Here is an 18460-nt window from a genome sequence, read left to right on the forward strand (position 1 = left end):
GTACTGTATTTGGTTGCTAGGGAAAAAATGGCATCCACTAGTGATTACCCTCCGAGTCATGAGTCAAACGGTCCAACCCCCGTGTCTCTACGATGTTCTGATGCGGAGATATAAGGCTTTGTTTACTCTGTTGCTAGGGTACTGTATTTGGTTGCTAAGGAAAAAAATGGCATCCACTAGTGATTACCCTCCGAGTCACGAGTCAAACGATCCAACCTCCGTGTCTCTACGATGTTCTGATGCGGAGATATAAGGCTTTGTTTACTCTGTTGCTAGGGTACTGTATTTGGTTGCTAGGGGAAAAAATGGCATCCACTAGTGATTACCCTCCGAGTCACGAGTCAAACGGTCCAAACCCTGTGTCTCTACGATGTTCTGATGCGGAGATATAAGGCTTTGTTTACTCTGTTGCTAGGGTACTGTATTTGGTTGCTAGGGAAAAAAATGGCATCCACTAGTGATTACCCTCCGAGTCACGAGTCAAACGGTCCAACCCCCGTGTCTCTACGATGTTCTGATGCGGAGATATAAGGCTTTGTTTACTCTGTTGCTAGGGTACTGTATTTGGTTGCTAGGGAAAAAAATGGCATCCACTAGTGATTACCCTCCGAGTCACGAGTCAAACGGTCCAAACCCCATGTCTCTACGATGTTCTGATGCGGAGATATAAGGCTTTGTTTACTCTGTTGCTAGGGTACTGTATTTGGTTGCTAGGGGAAAAAATGGCATCCACTAGTGATTACCCTCCGAGTCATGAGTCAAACGGTCCAACCCCCATGTCTCTACGATGTTCTGATGTGGAGATATAAGGCTTTGTTTACTCTTTTGCTAGGGTACTGTATTTGGTTGCTAGGGGCGTGGCTTGGGAGTGGCCAATGATGTGCCCAGTGATTACACTCCGAGTCACAAGTAAAACGGTCCAACCCCCGTGTCTCTACGATGTTCTGATGCGGAGATATAAGGCTTTGTTTATTCGGTTGCTAGGGTGCTCAAATTTGGTTGCTAGGGGCGTGGCTTGGGAGTGGCCAATGATGTGCCCAATTGTTACACCCCTAGTCACAAGTAAAACGGTCCAACCCCCGTGTCTCTACGATGTTCTGATGCCGAGATATAACTGTTTGTATTTTATGTTGCTAGGGTGCTCAAAAGTGGTTGCTAGGGGCGTGGCTTAGTAAGTCTGTAAGGATCCTGAGAGACTGATTGGATGCCTGAGTAAAATGAGCCCACCCCCATGTCTCTATGACACTGTGGTGCAAAGATATCCATCCGGGCATTTTATAATGGCAGTCTATGGTATAGGTTGCTAGGGTGCCCAAAATGGTTGCTATGGTAACCTTACACCCCATTGTGGGGGACGTCCTGACAGAGTCTAGCACCCTCTTCAAATTTAGTAACCCACATGTTTCTATGAAATCCTGGCTCGGACCTATGACCCGTCAAAATTTTTGCAATGGTAAGTCTATGGGATTTTCCCCCATTGACTTTTCATTGGGGCACTTTTGGGCACCTCTTACACCCCAGGGGTACAACTTACACCCCATTGTGATCCATGTTCTTACAGAGCCTACCACCCTCTTCAAATGTTGTAACCCACAAGTTTCTACAAAATCCTCGAGGGGAGCTATGACTCGTCAAAGTTGGGCGCAATGTTAAGTCAATGGGATTTTTTGGGTGGTTTTTCGCCCCCCTTTCGGAAATCCTGCACCCGATCGCTTATAAAAGTCATAGCACACCTCTCCTCAATAAGCCGGTCGATTTGAGCCCTCTTTCATGGGTCTACGACAAACCGTGTGGGACGAGTTAGGTGCCGAAAAAACGTGCAGACATAAGAATAATAATTATAATAATAAGTATGCAAGATAGTAATAGTGATGCCTTGCATAAATGCAAGCACCACTAATAAGTTTAAGTGCAACAACAGTATGTTGGCTTTCTCAAGCCAACATAATGACTGTGATTTTACTTTACCTTGTTTGCAAATAAACTCACTCTGCTTTCTAGACGAATTGCCTTGTCAGACAGTTGCATTGTTAGTGTGAAATCGGGATACTGTTTAAACCAATCACATCTCATCTACTCCCCCCAAGAGTCAAACTATTTATAAAAAGGTCAATATCATCAGTCATCTGACAACTGTCAATCCCCTGACAGCAAGGCAAGCCATAACAGAAAGAAAGAAAGAAAGAAAGTCCCACAACTTAGTAAATAATGCAAATTTTTAATCTCTTTTTTACTTTATGGGATATGCTTCACAAATTAACAATACATTTCCATAACTCTTTCAGTCATTAATAATTACTAAATATTTTTAAGAAAAAAAGTGTAGCTATTGCATTTAAAAAGAGTGACATCAAACTGACGTTAAAAAAAATTTTCTTGTTGAAATTACATAGTATCTACCACGACCACTTATTAACATCAATTTATTTCCCAATATTTAGAGGTTTCCCAAAACTGTGGCTGCGTGAACATACAAACATCTGTCTGAACATCTAAATGCATGAAAAGAAAACAGGTATGCAACCCATATCGACACTTCAGCAGGCTTGAACTGCACACCCATAGGCTACTGTCATTTCTCCATTAAGGGGATGCAGTGTCATTATAAACCAGTACTTTCAGTGTTTTGCCACATAATCATCACATCAACTTGCATGCACGCATGGGACACACGCAACTCTCGCGTAACAGCAGCATCTTTCACAGACATCAAACTGAGACTTACTATGGATGGTGCGAGAAGATAAACAGCCCGCTTCTTCTGCTCGCGTCCGTAAAGTGATGCCGCGCGCTTACGGAGTGTCCAACAGTGACAGGTCTGCGTGCACAAAGCCAAACATAGATAGAGAAACCCAGACGCTCCCCATACAGAATCTCTACAGGACGCGCCGTCGCGCGCAACAGAAGCGCATCCTTCAAAAGCGTGCACAATCTCCCGCACCTCACAGGCTGTGGTCCAGCCTCTCACTCCCTTACGACTGACGGAGAGAGAGAGAGAGAGAGAGAGAGAGAGAGAGAGAGAGAGAGAGAGAGAGAGAGAGAGACTTGCGTGTTCGAGCATCGACTCGCTGTTTGAGGCAGCTCGCGCTCTGCAGCCTCGTCCTGAATCACGTACATAACGGTGCGTGACTCCACTTAAAACTGCACCATGTTTCACATACTTGTTTATTCATTTATACCCATACAGAAAAAATAAATTTCACTGGACATTTTTAAAAAAAAATATATAGGAAATACATTTTATACATAATTGTAAGAAGTATTTTTTTCTCAGATTAATAAATGTTAAATATGATATATTAGGCTACATGTTGCTTTAATGTTAATTCTGAATATTAGCCTACTCTGTGGAGTGGATTTAAATAAATAGTTTTTGTTTTGTTTGTTTATAGTCAGAAACGTGTTATTAATAACGGCAATGTAAATATACTGTAATTATAACATTTAATACATTTGTTAACTGTGTGGATAATTGTGTTTAGACAAGGCACATCGGTATAAAGGCAATTGAACCAAACAAAAGACTGGATTCATGGTTTGTTTATCATTATTATGTTTTTTTACGTCATAGGCGCCTGTTGGACTATTTGTATCAAATGTTTCATCATTATTTAGTTTTACTGTCAAGAGTTTGTTTTATAATACAATTTAATTAATTTTATTCTATTCAGTAAATGTGTCAACAAAATCAAATGATATATAAGTAGAATTACTTCCTCAGATAATCTAGAACCAGTATCAAAAAAGAAATTAATTACTAGTTACTAATTACATCTTTAATCATGTAATTAGATAACTGTACAAGTTACTATCTCCAAAAAGTATTTAATTACTTATTACTAATTACTTTCTAAATACTATTTTGTAAAGGATACAAAGATAGTCTTGAATCAAATTATTCTGGACCCACTTTTTAAGCTCCAATTCTCACTATTAACTAATAATTATACTTTAGCCTCAATATAGTCCTAATTACTGCTTATTAATACTTAGCTCAACGCAAATAATTTTTCATACTGGCCCGGTCGGGACGGTGGTTCAGGTTTTCACTTGCCCTGCCAAAATTTTCACTGGCCCCAATAAAAAAAGTCAGTGTCACATATTTAAAAATAATAACTTAAAAGTCAAATATAATTGTATACATATACAACAGACATTTTCCAACAAAAAAAGGCTCCCAACTTTTCTGCTGTACCTGTAAACTGACCGCAAACTGTGCAAAATATTGCATTGTCTCTTTCATTGTGTTTTACCCAAGTAAATGTCTGCTTCCAAGATAATATACATTGATGAAAATATATTTCAGTGACTGAGACGGAAGCAATGGCATGAAAGAGAAGTCACAATACTTTTTACTTGCCCGAAGGTCTCTCACTTGCCTCGGGCCACCGGGCAGTCCTTTATGTTGAGCCCTGCTTAGTAAAGTAGTTGTTAAGTTCAAGTATTTGGTAGGATTAAAGGCGAATGAAAGCCAATGTTGATATTTGAAATCACCTAAACCAACAAACGCCCCACCCCAATAGAATCTGTACCTTCTTTGGTAGACCCGCCCCACACATACGCAACTGCAACATGATCTAACAAAGTTCCGTGGGATAGTCAATGAATTTTTTGCTAATTTTTCCGTGGGAATCTCACGGATCACCGCATTTTTTGTTGGCCCTGCCATGGACTTTCTTTTCCATGGCATTCTCACAGATTGGTTACTCAACTGCTTTTTCCTATTTTCAAACCATTGTCGCTTCGGTTTAGGGTTAGATTTGGTGTTTGCGTTAGTATGTCACTTTAAGTATTGTTTTATACTATTTTTTCTGATGTATTCTTTTATATTTTCTAAACCATAAACAATTGTCTCCTGGCGTTGAGGTTAGAGTTGGGTTTGGGTAGGGATATCATTTTATGTAAATCTAACCCTAAACCGAAGCGACAATAGTAAGAAGATAGGACAAAACAGTTGAGTAACCAATCCGTGAGAATGCCACGGAAAAGAAAATGCGGAGATCAGTGAGAATGCCACGGAAAAATGAGCAAAAAGTTCCGTGACTATGCCACGGAAATTCGTAAGATCAGGTTGGCAACCCAGGATGTTTTGGTATTCGCCCCGACTACCTTTTCTGAAGTGTTTTTCAAAAATCGCTCATGCTGCCTTTAAGGATGTACAGTAGAATAAGGTTTTGGAGAATCAGGCATTAATATGTGCTTTTTAATTATTAAAAAACAGCCAATATCTCAGTAATATTAAAGTTAATAACCAACTAGTTAATAGTGAAAATTGGAAACTACACTAGAGTCTTACCTTTATTCTTATTAACTCACCAAAGTATTTAATATGAGAAGGATACATAAAAGCATGCATTTTAACCTTTAACTTTAAAATTTGATCTTAAATCCACTATTGTATTATATATAAATGATCTATAGTTCATAAACAGTATTAAGTTCAAATACATCATAATTAACTGTAATTGAATTACTGGAAAAATAAGAGTAATCCATTACTTTCCTTTTTAAGTAGAAAGTAATTAAATTACAGTAACTAATTACTTAGTAAAAAGTTACAATCAACACTGCCTAGTGCTATAGTCTATACTTTTACTAATATACCACATATGTATAGTGCATGTAGCAATGAAGCATATTGAAATTAGTTTTACTGAAACCCAAACATAAACGCGTTTATTTATAAAGATTACACTTCATACTGTATTATTGAACTTACTGGATGCTTTAAAACAAGGCCTGAATTGTAATTTCATGTTAACAGAGTTGTCAATGACAGATTATGCGCGATCTCATGATCTATACAATCAATGATGCAAAGTAACAAAAGTTATCTTCTGAACTTCTCATGGTCTTTTTTCGGGACTTATCATCAAATCAGGATGCAGGATTACTCATCTCAGTCAGCTCTGTTTTATCTCATGTCAGACATAGTGTACCCCTCCTCAACGATACTGAATAACACTTCTACAATGTCACAGACGTGAGCCTCGAGGGTTTTGTCTCTGCATCGGGATGTTTCTCGCTCCTCTTGAAAAATGCAATCATGCTCTAATTAATACTATTAATAGACCTGCATCAACAAGTACATAAACACAGAGTCTGAGATCCAGCAGTAACCTTTACCTCTCGTGTATCATCATAAGAGACATCATCACGTGTCTGCGTCTAATCACGAAGTAACATCACATGTTGTGCTCTCGTCATTTTACAAGGGCAAGTTTTTCGTGATCTTCATGCCAGATTAAAACCAAACGGAGAGTCGCTCAGTGAAGCTGTGGTCGCCGGTGCCTGGTGTCAACGTCAGCATAAATTTTCAGTGACACTGGATCATGAAGCTTCAGTGCAACCTTTTAACCCATCCCGAAAGTGTGTTTTAGTAAATTAAACAACTGTCAGTAAATGCTGGCTCTCACATGAACCCTTTCTTGTTCAGGCCACATCACAGATGCACATTAGACTACTAACACGTCTTCAAACTTAGCATTCAAAAACTTAAAAAGATGACTCAGAATCTCATTTCCATAAAGCTTTCTAATATTATTTGCAGGCTTGTTCATTCATTAATCTTATTGATCTTTGTTGTCTACACATCTTTTGCTCAAGCTCGCCCCAATCGGTTTCAAATATCGAATAGAGCATTGGTCTAAAAGACAGATTAAAACATTTGTCATTTTCTCTGAGCCAAGCATTTAACTGCATGCATTACTGCTTTTGGGGATGTTATGCATTACTGGCTATTTAAGACGTTTTGTGTCTGAGAAGGATGTGCAAAATGTTTAGCTCTTCTGGGTGTAAGGATCAATGCTTGGCCTCTAGAGGAGCTGTTATCCTTTAAACTGAAGCAGCCTGCACAGTAACACTTTTAATGAGTCATTTGTGTACATAAGGGTATCTGTGTACAGTGTTTTATGACCATAATTAACAAATGGATTCATTTAACAAAAAAAAAAAACTTTGTGCAGCTGTGTTTTGGATGCAAAGCATATTAAGAGGTCTAAAGCTAAAATCTTTACTATTGTACTCTCATTTCGCAGTAAGATGACTCTTAGAGATGCTTAAAAATAACATATCTTGATCTGATATGCCCCAAGTATTTCAGTATTAAGAGTCTGATTCCATCATTAATTAAACAGAAGCTCTGCTGTAGCTTAGCTTCATTTCACAGTGTCTGAATTAATCCACTCTTACCCAAACTTGTTTCTCTAAATGACAGCTCACTTATTGACTATGAAGCACTCTTTTGTTTCACAGGTTTGTTTATACTGGTAAAGTTCAAGCGCTGTAAAACTGAGTCATTTATTTTCAGGTGTTTATGAATCGTCAGCAGGCGAGTCAGTCACTTCCAATCCTCTCTTTGTTCTGAGTGACAATCGAATTCAAATAAGCATGAAGTCAGGTTAAACCGAGCATGTGGTGTTTACCTTAAATTCAATACATTTAAACAAATTCAATAAACTACTCAATACAGTCAACACAGATTAGCTTGTTTTCCAATTATATTAGCAATCAAAGGTTATTCAATTTAAAAATACTATTATGAGTCTTTATAAGGCTATAAATAGAGAATTTTTTTTCTTAAAACAAACATATATTGTCAACATAGATTATACAATTTTAAAATATAGTATAGTATGGAAGCATAATTACTACAATATAGGTTGTATGTACACTCACCTAGGATTATTAGGAACACATGTTCAATTTCTTATTAATGCAATTATCTCATTTACCAATCACATGGCAGTTGCTTTAATGCATTTAGGGGTGTGGTCCTGGTCAAGACAATCTCATGAACTCCAAACCGAATGTCAGAATGGGAAAGTAAGGTGATTTAATTATGGCCCGACTCATTTAAGCTGATAGGAAAGCAACTTTGACTGAAATAACCACTCGTTACAACCGAGGTATGCAGCAAAGCATTTGTGAAGCCACAACACGCACAACCTTGAGGCGGATGGGCTACAACCGCAGAAGACCCCATCAGGTACCACTCATCTCCACTACAAATAGGAAAAAGAGGCTACAATTTGCACAAGCTCACCAAAATTGGACAGTTGAAGACTGGAAAAATGTTGCTTGGTCTGATGAGTCTCAATTTCTGTTGAGACATTCAGATGGTAGAGTCAGAATTTGGCATAAACAGAATGAGAACATGGATCCATCATGCCTTGTTACCACTGTGCAGTCTGGTGGTGGTGATGGTGTAATGGTGTGGGGATGTTTTCTTGGCACACTTTATGCCCCTTAGTGCTAATTGGGCATCGTTTAAATGCCACGGCCTACCTGAGCATTGTTTCTGACCATGTTCAACGCTTAATGACCACCATGTACCCATCCTCTGATTGCGACTTCCAGCAGGATAATGTCACAAAGCTCGAATAATTTCAAATTGATTCCTTGAACATGACAATGAGTTCACTGTACTAAAATGGCGCCCACAGTCATCAGATCTCAACCCAATAGAGCGTCTTTGGGATGTGGTGGAACGGGAGCTTCGTGCCCTGGATGTGCATCCCACAAATCTCTATGAACTGCAAGATGCTATCCTATCAATAAGGGCCAATATTTTTAAAGAATGCTTTCAGCACCTTGTTGAATCAATGCCACGTAGAATTAAGGCAGTTCTGAAGGCGAAAGGGGGTCAAAGACAGAATTAGTATGGTGTTTCTAATAATCCTTTAGGTGAGTGTGTATCAATGTACAGATGGTGTTTATAGATTATGAAACAACCTTGCCTGTGACTTACACAGACATATAGCCGTTTGCCCTAGGGCAATACTTCCGGGTTTTATAAGTTGTGGAGGAGCACCACCTGATGGATAATAGCGGTATTGCCGAAAGCTGGAAATACTCGTCACTGCCAAGGAAACATTTTCTCTTAATTGACGAGATGACGAGATGGCGGCAAAAGACTTAAAGGACACAAATTAGTATCAGGAATGGAATGTGTGTATTATAGTACTTCAACTTTCCTTTAAGGATTAAAAGCTTTCTGAAACAACTAAAGTAATGATTTAGTGCACAGACAAATCCACCAGAATTCTGGTGGATCCTAAAGCTTAGAGCAAGTAAGTAAAGGGTTGCTAGTTTGACCTCTGCAAGTGTCACGACCTGTCACTATTGTACAAGACACTTAACGCCACGATGGTCTAGAGGGACTGAACATAAATAAAATCACTGTCCTGTAAAGCTTCTATTCCACCAATGTAATGTTGTCTAATCTATAAGGGTTCAGATGTTAACGTCAACACTAGCAAAACTAAATACATAAAGCCTTACATTAAGTTATAGGTAAAGTATTTCAACTTTGCATGTTTGTTCTATCTATTTAACATTAGTAAATCAATGCATATTATATGTACGTGAATTGCTCTGATAAATCCATCTTTAAATCCAATCACTGACTTTATGAAAATCAGTCAGTGTGATTTGCTCCACCACTCAATCGCCTCCCAGAATAATGTGGAAATAAATTTTCTCGGTCATCTTTGTCTATTGCCGTAAAATAGCTGGAGGCAATTAAATACTCACTCAAGGGAGTAATGCATCTCTCTCCTGTTTAGGCACTGCAATCCTTTACCTTACTTGCATGTAATTACCAACAAATCACAATCTCTTAGGGTTTTCCCATGCGCTGAATGCCACTTACTTTCTCATCACTTCTTCAAGAAAGATAAGGTGAGATGTAATCAACTCTCATCCAGCACCGCTATCTGATTATACCATAACAAAGTGACTTTTTTTCTGCAATAAGCGTCAAACATCCATTAGAGAATAGGCCGCTTTAACCAGTTACAGTATAACTACAGGTGGCCTTCGCTCACTCATAAAACACACAGTTGTTTGTAAAATACAATAGAAATCAAGCATGTGTTATAGGTGCATGTGGCCCTGGAGCTCTATTACAGTTTTTCTCAGTCGCTTTGGTACATTTCTCAAATCATCCTCGATATTTGCAAAACAATAAGTGCATTTCTCAAAACTATTTGTACAAATAGCAAAACACCATAACCTGCAAAAGCCATTCTCTTGCTCAAAATCCTCAGTTCATCTCTCAAAAGTAAATATCTGTGTCAATGAACAAGTCCTTGTGTCATTGTGTACGGATAAGACAGTCAAATTGTTTAGTCATGTTGTCAATATAACAGTTTACTCTGGAGGGATGTTCTGATCTAAACTATGGCTAAAGTTTTCATGACAATTATTGTAAATTGTAAGTTACACTTTAGTGTAAGTTATGTGGGAGTTTGATTGCAAGAGACTGGACAAAATTTACATCTACGCTTTACTGTTTGTACTGTAATTCGTTGACAGATCATGTCATTGCCATACAGAAAGGAAAAGTCAGCACTGCATAGCATAAGGAGAAAAAAAAACAAAACAAAAGTAGAAATGTGAACATACTACAATATATTTACACTGAAGTCTTCCTATACCTCCTGACCCAGCAAGCATTGGCTAAAACAAGGCTACATTTGGGCTGCCAGTGAAAGTCTATTAGACATCTATAGCCCAAAAATAAACCATGCGTATACTTTTAGAACATGCAAAAGAAGCAAACACCTTGAACACCTGTTTACTTTGCTTACATGTTGAAATATCATACATCTTATATCACACAAGTTATAGTTTTTCTCGGTCGCTTTGTCGGCTCTCAGACTATATTGGGTCTATAGTTAGCCGTCATTTCAACGTCTTGGTTTTTGCTTGCTGGGGATGTTCCTGTCTGGTAGACAAAGTCAAGATTCACCTGGGAGCAATTTACCAAATCAGGACAGATTTAGAAAAGACATCTAATGGAAATGTATAGAAATATGTTTGACCAAACCCTGTATTATGACAACTTGTTAAACCATTTTGCATTTAAATACTATGAACTAATGCCTAAATGTTGTGGGGGGTGAGACTATTCAACAGAGACCCATTATAATACATTTTGATCAATTAAGCAATATCGCTCGAGTAGGAGTGTGATATAGCTCTATATCATCACGGCTGTGATTAGGCCAGAGTGCCGGAGGCAATCGCAGCAGTTATGATATAGAGCTATATCACTTTTATACAACAGTTCGACGGCACACGTTTGAAAAAAGAAAACTAGAAAACAACAACTGAGTTATTTTAAAAGCCTCTTTGTTTGGGAACTACTTTCTTCCGCCACGGATTTGAGGGCGGCCAGAATGACAGGTAACACTTTCGGCTGCTTTGAATCTCATAATATCTCAATGGACGGAAAAGCAGTTTCTTTATATTACCATTTCTTGGTCACAAAGTGTAGTTTTAAGATTAGTTCAGTCGAGAATATAGATGTATTATATTTAAATCTGCAGTCGATTAGTAAAGATAGCGCCTGTTTGAATGTTTGCTAATGCCGAGTTCAGACTGCGTAATTTTCAAACTAGTCGGGTCACCTGTGGTTTCACACTGCATGATTATCTGGGGTAGCGTTCAGTCGCTGCTGTTTCAGACTGCATGATGGACCGCAAACTACGTCTCACAACCAAACGCATGCGAGAAGTGACGCGAAAGAAACAACGTGAGGTCACGAGTGCAAGACCGGAGCTCTCACGTGAGACTGGGATTATTATTAAAAATAGTAGCTCGCAAGAAGCTTACCATACAAATTGCATGTGCGCTCATTTGCAGCAGAAAGAAGAGGAAATAAAGATTATGAAGGAGGAAATGTTTTGAGAGACTCCTCCCCGAACTTCCAGCTGCCCTGTATGTTGCTCTCTCATTGGCTGTAGGTCATCACCAGAGTTGGGTATAAAGTTACTATGTAACGCATTACTGTACTCTTATTACTTTTCCTGATAACGCAGTAACGTAACGCTTTACATTTTAAATGTATGTAATTTGATAACAGTTACTAATAACAACAAAATTACGTTACTAGCGTTACAAATTAAGTGTTGAAAAATTATTTTAAATGTATTTTAAAATGACGTTTTGCCGTTGCTCAGCAACGTCTGTTAACGAGCATGCGCGCAGAGTCTGTTAACGAGCATGTGCATAATCACTCGTCGGAGACGCAAGCAAATGGATGCTGTGTGAGCGGTGGTTGATCATTCAAGTGGAATACAGACAATACATGTCCAAAAAAGTGGGCTTTGCACGATGACATCTGGTCTGCCAGAAGCGATTGTACAGGTGTGTTTTTAAATTACTAATGTACAATAAGGTTTTCTTTGTTAACATTATTTAACTATGTTATTTAATCATGAGCTCAATGCGTGCACTTGCATTAATTAATCATATGTTTATTTAAACAATTACCAAAACAACTTTTGATTGTTATATTTAACGAACTAACATGAACATTAAGTAAGGGATAATGTAGAGGCAGCCGGTAGTTATCGGGAAATAAGCCCCGACAGTGTGATCAGGACCCGACGCGAAGCGGAGGGTCTTGTATCACACTGAAGGTGTCATGATAAATTATGAGAGATGAGGAAGCAGTTGCGAGTGAACAATGAAAGTTTATTAAAGCACACTTTAAACAGGAAACACAGGAACGAAGGACAACGGTGGAGCCTGAGTGCGGGTGAAGGTGACGGCGTTGGTGGAGTGATGATCAGTGGTGTAAATCCAAACTGATGACCGGAAACATCCACGCGGAGACGAGACGACACGACACAATAACAGGTACATCCACAAACGGATAAGTCCAAGCTTGAGTATCCAACTGTTGTGTGTAAGGATCTGGCAGAGAAACAGAGAAACTGGTGAGTCTATATGGAGTGATGTAATGATGAACAGCTGTGCCGGTGATTAGGGTCTAATGAGAGTGCAGACAGGTGAAGACACTCATGCCCGGCAGGAACAGTCTGCTGACTGTGACAGTACCCCCCCCTTGAGGAGTGGCTACCAGACACTTCCAGAGGCTAGAGATCAGGTGGGAGGTGGACTGGTGGAAGAGCAGGGGGAGGGACGGAGGGCCAGGCCCGGAAAGAGGCCAGGATCCGGGAAACCAGGACGAGGCTGACCGATCAGGGGGCCAAGGAGAAGCCGCCGACGGGATCAGAGGCCAAGGTGGAGCCACAGATGGGACCAAAGACCAAGGCGGAGCCGCAGGCGGAGCCAGAGACCAGTACGGACGTAGAGACCATGGTGGGGCTGGTGGTAACAGGAACCTGGGTAGAGGGCGGAAGCAAACAGAGGCCCTCTGAGCCATGTTAGTGGTGGCAGAAAACTTGTGGAGCTCAGGATCGGCCTTCTTGGACCCGGCAGAGAGTTCAGAAAGCTTGAGATCGGCCATCTTGGGCCAGGCAGAGAGTTCAGGGAACTCGGGAACAGCATACTTGGTAGAGATAGATAGCTCATGGGACTCCAATTCAAACTCCTCCTCCATAATGAGAGGTGCATAGAACTCACGTGACCTTAGGGGAACGAGTGGCTCCATTGTGGCAGAGAGAGTGCGTGGTTCAGGTTCGGATCTTTTAGTCCTGACATCGAAGAACACAGGTTCAAATCCTCCAGCCATGCGAGGGTGTTCAGATGATTCCTGTTTGTGAGTTTGGGTAATGCCCTGTGGAACAGGTGTACAGAAAACAGACCACACCCAACACAACGCCAGAGCAAACATAGACGCTTCATAAAGTTCGTAAAGTTCAAGAAGTTCTTGAGGTTTGAGTAATCCCAGTGGCCAGAACAGTTTCATTGTCTTAGCATCATGAACAATGGTAATTTCATGTGAAAGGGTGACTTTGTTGGCTATAAACAGTTCCACAGAATCATTTACTATTAACGAATCACTTTGAAATGACTCACTCAAAGATGATTTACTCTGGGACTCGTTGGAGAGTTTACTCGGCTCCGATGATTCCCTTGGGTCAGAGGACTCAGGAGACTCACTCGGCTCAGAAGACTCACTCGGCCCAGAGGACTTAGGGGAATCACTTGGCTCAGAAGACTCAGAAGATTCACTCGGCTCAGAGGACTCAGAAGATTCACTCGGCTCAGAGGACTCAGAAGATTCACTCGGCTCAGAGGACATAGAAGATTCACTCGGCTCAGAGGACTCAGAAGATTCACTCGGCTCAGAGGACTCAGAAGATTCACTCGGCTCAGAGGACTCAGAAGATTCACTCAGCTCGGAGGACTCACTTGGCACAGAGTCTAGGAATTGAGGCTCGAAAGACTTGTTAGACTCAAAATTCTCTCTTGACTCAAAAATCTCATTAGGCTCAAACATCTCACATGACTCAAAAACTTCACGGGTAACAGAGAGTACCTGTGGTTCCGGATCCGATGATCCAGTTGAGTTGAAGAGTTCACATAGTTCCAACAGTACCCACAGGTAGAGCATCAGCAGGAGATTTAAATAGTTCAAAATATTAATTTAAACTGGATGAATCAAATGAGTTGAATCCTTTCATCAATTCCCGAGATTCTGAGAGGTTCACAGAGTAGTTAGTGTGGATCGGTTCCTTTGAACCAGACAGTTCACCTAGCTCAATAGACTTAGGTATCTCACTCGTTTTGGAAAGCTCACTGGGAGAACGGAGCAGTCTGGGAATTCCGGCCGCTCGAACCGACGTTATCGGGCTGTCCGTTACACTACTGACCAGGCGACGACGTGGAACTTTGACAGAGTCAATAGAACCGGAGACTGACTCATACACCAAGTCGGATACGGCGGCAGCTGTACTGAGTTCGGACACCAGCTCTGACAAGACAGAGCTAAGCAATGCGGTGTCCGGGGCACCAATGGTTTGCTTAGGGTTAACAGGCAGCACTAGCTTCTTCCTCTTCCTGCGATTACGGGGTTTATGTGGTGGTTGAACAATTATGGGCTCAAACGGCATTTCAGTCCTCTGTACAGGGGCGGAGACCGTGACGGAGGATTCCCATAAATCCCGACGGCTGCGGTTGTACAGATAACTCACAAAGGCCCAAAAATCCAACACTTCCAACCCGTCCATCTCCCACCGAGGCAGAGGGTCATCCAGACAATGGTTGAGCCAGCTCTTTTGTTCCGACTTATTGAGTCCCAGTCCATAAGCGTGGGTCCAAAAGACCTGAGCAAAACCCAGAATTGACTCACCCCGCTGCCGGAGGGAAGCCAAACTCCTCCGTCTCTCTCCCCACTCTCTCTCTGAGGAAGGAGGGCGATCACTGTGGGGCTGAGACATCCCGGAGTACACTCGCTGCTTCCAATTTTGGCCAGGTCCTTCTGTCATGATAAATTATGAGAGATGAGGAAGCAGTTGCGAGTGAACAATGAAAGTTTATTAAAGCACACTTTAAACAGGAAACACAGGAACGAAGGACAACGGTGGAGCCTGAGTGCGGGTGAAGGTGACGGCGTTGGTGGAGTGATGATCAGTGGTGTAAATCCAAACTGATGACCGGAAACATCCACGCGGAGACGAGACGACACGACACGACACAATAACAGGTACATCCACAAACGGATAAGTCCAAGCTTGAGTATCCAACTGTTGTGTGTAAGGATCTGGCAGAGAAACAGAGAAACTGGTGAGTCTATATGGAGTGATGTAATGATGAACAGCTGTGCCGGTGATTAGGGTCTAATGAGAGTGCAGACAGGTGAAGACACTTATCCCCGGCAGGAACAGTCTGCTGACTGTGACAGAAGGGGCTTATTTCCCGATAACTACCGGCTGCCTCTACATTATCCCGCTTATTACACGGCTACTTGTCACATAAGAAAAAAAACTGGACATGAATATGAATTTGAAACATTTTATTGGCATATTTGTTTTAAATTAACATTTTTATCCTTCCGCGAAACTTTGCACAGATGCATAAAATGATCGTAATACCTTATTAAGATCCTCTGCTTCATACTTGTCTGTCTCCATTTTTTTCTCTTTAACCAGTCTTTGAGAAGTTTTAATGCCCATTCTGTATTTTTTTGTGTGTTGGCTTCGTAGCTGTCATGCTCTATTTTGTCAAGTTCAGTCTCAGTAAGCTGTCTGTGTCTTGTCGTGGTTGTCCAGTGTTTGTCACAAGATGGCGCCAAACAAACAGTAATCTTTATTGGCGCGGAGCGATCTTACTCGTAAAAGTAGTACCGGCTATGCGTTATTATTTTGGAGCGGTTATTATTCGAAAAGAACGAACCTGCAAATGTCTCAACTGACCAATCAGAATCAAGCATTCCAGAGAGCCGTGTAATAACATTCTTTAACTTGACCAAAAAGCCCTCGCGAATGCGATACGTGTTAAAACTCTAGTTTCTGTCTCCGCGACCGCGAATGAATGTGCATAGATAGATAGATAGATGTTAATAAATGTAGAATGTTTAATGAGAAATGTTAAACATGTGTAACTTATTATAAAAGCTACAAATATTTCTGCATCATTATGGCCAGCAATTTTAGGAGAGTGCAAAACACACCAAAATAGCTTTAAGCATTCAAATATGACCTTCGGTGTCTCGTCTCTTGTCTCCGCCCCCTTCTTCTCCCTGTTAATAAATTAGTTCATTACCCTCACTTGTTTTCTCCTTATCCTGTTTAGTTTTTCATATTTAATGCCATTGTGTTCTTAGTCCTGTGCTCGTTCATTTTGTACTGTTACTGTGTGATTCTGTCTAGTGTTAGAATCATAGTCAAGTCTAGTTTAAGTCATCTGTCAGTATTCCGTGTTTGTTCAGTTTCACTTTGTAGCTTTTTTACATTTGATGTTGTCAAAGTAACTTAAAAGTAAAGTAATTAGTAATTAGATTACTTTTTGCATGTAGTAATCAGTAATGTAATCAAATTACAATTTTAAAGTAGTAATTAGTAATTTGTAGTGGATTACTTTTTTTAAGTAACTTACCCAACACTGGTCATCACCGATGTTATTGTCAGTCCAAACACATTTCACACAGCATGATTTTGAATCGCCGACCGGTACAGATATTTAGCATGCCAAATATCTCACGGGTGTCGGCGACTTGTCGGCGATTCTCTCAGAATGCGTCTTTTATCATTCACACTGTGTGATTGTCACTCGCGTGCACGAGAATCGATTTGCCTGTGATTTCGGGCATTTGTCGGCGATTTCTCAAAACCTGTCGGCGAGTCAAAATCAGGGCTAAAATCGTGCAGTCTGAACTCGGCATTAGTGAGATTCGGTACGTATGAGAACCAGAGAATAAGCAGACATCAGTGTTCACTCGCCCCGCTGACCACCGCCCTCTCTGGGCTACATCTCTGACAGGGATTCCCTGGCTCTGATGTTGGCCTTGTCTGTGTTTGATGGTCAAAAATGAGATCAAATCAGCAGTATTTGGTGTCATGATAAAACTATTACTTGTTTTCTTATTCATATTTAGTGTCTTTTGTGTTGTTATTGTTTTGGCGCGAGGTAAAAGTTAATACAACTATACTTATATAACGTTACTATTGCTTTCCCATTTATTCTTAACGCGATACGAGCACTCGATTATTATCAGACTTTGTTCTTATCAGTACTATATAAAACGTTTTTTTATAAGTGTCAGAGAGATGTTTTTGCATGCTGCTTATAAATATATCAGTGGTGATATCTCATAACATGTTTTAATAGTCACGTCACGATAAAGTAAATGATCAATGTCCACATTTAAAAGCTGCTCTGCTTACCTGCAGTTCCACTGTGTTTTCGCGTTCTGAGAAGAGATATCGCTCCAGAAAAAAATAGTTTACATTCGTCTTTCCAAGTGTTAATCATCCACACGATGTGACAATACTCCCATTAAGTTTAACGTAACATCCAAGAGCGCTGATCTTTGACGGAATAATAACTTCCGACTGGGATTCACAGACTGATTTACGAGCTAGTGAACTAATGAGACACACGGGGAGTGTTTAAAAACAGCGCGTCTGTGTTTGTCTGTGTGTGCGTGCAGATTTTCCATTCAGAGATGAGCCTGTTTAAAGGACCTCCATTCACTAGGTGGCGGAATGATACGAAAGGTGAAGCGGTTACTGTGCCGTTATCAGTAGAATATCGCATAGCTCCAGAAACCAGAAAGAACTGTTGTATAACATGACATAAGCAACTGATAATGTAGGAAACATCGGAGAATTGTACATAATCATTTGCATGGATGTACCAAAGCATTTGCAGCTTCTTCCAAGAAATGAGAAACTCATTTTTTGATGTGCAAAAGTAACACAATGATGTGAGAATTGAACATGTAGTTTTGAGTAATTCAATTCTGATCTGAGAAATGTACCAAAGCGACTGAGAAAAATCTGTAATAAAGCACTTTTTGTAAGCAACACAAAGGTCATAGGGTTCAAGCCAGATTAACAAAAATGCTAATAAAATTCGTGAATGCACTGATGATAAAAGTGTCTACCAATACATCAATGCATAAAATGATATAGATGCATATAATACACTGTAAGAAAAAATGGTCCCAAGCTGTGCTGGTGCAGACCTAATATAAACCATTTAGGTACAGATATATACCTTTGAAGTACTAATATGCACTCTTTAGGTGAAAGGTGTACTT

At 40.3% G+C, this 18460-nt stretch overlaps 1 protein-coding gene across 2 annotated transcripts in view; it reads right to left on the reverse strand.

The window, feature by feature from the left end:
• The window catches only part of cntn5 (contactin 5), a 286113-nt gene extending 283127 nt beyond the window's left edge, over nucleotides 1-2986 (reverse strand). Inside the window, exon 1 of one of the 2 annotated variants that reach the window (XM_073815840.1) lies at nucleotides 2726-2986. The gene's annotated coding sequence lies outside the window, so the exon portion shown is untranslated. The remainder of the gene's footprint in view (nucleotides 1-2725) is intronic. The other variant, XM_073815839.1, reaches the window with a different exon arrangement.
• Between the last annotated feature and the right edge of the window lie 15474 nt (nucleotides 2987-18460).

This window comes from Paramisgurnus dabryanus, chromosome 9, assembly GCF_030506205.2.
Source record: "Paramisgurnus dabryanus chromosome 9, PD_genome_1.1, whole genome shotgun sequence".
In the NCBI taxonomy this organism is placed as follows: domain Eukaryota; kingdom Metazoa; phylum Chordata; class Actinopteri; order Cypriniformes; family Cobitidae; genus Paramisgurnus; species Paramisgurnus dabryanus.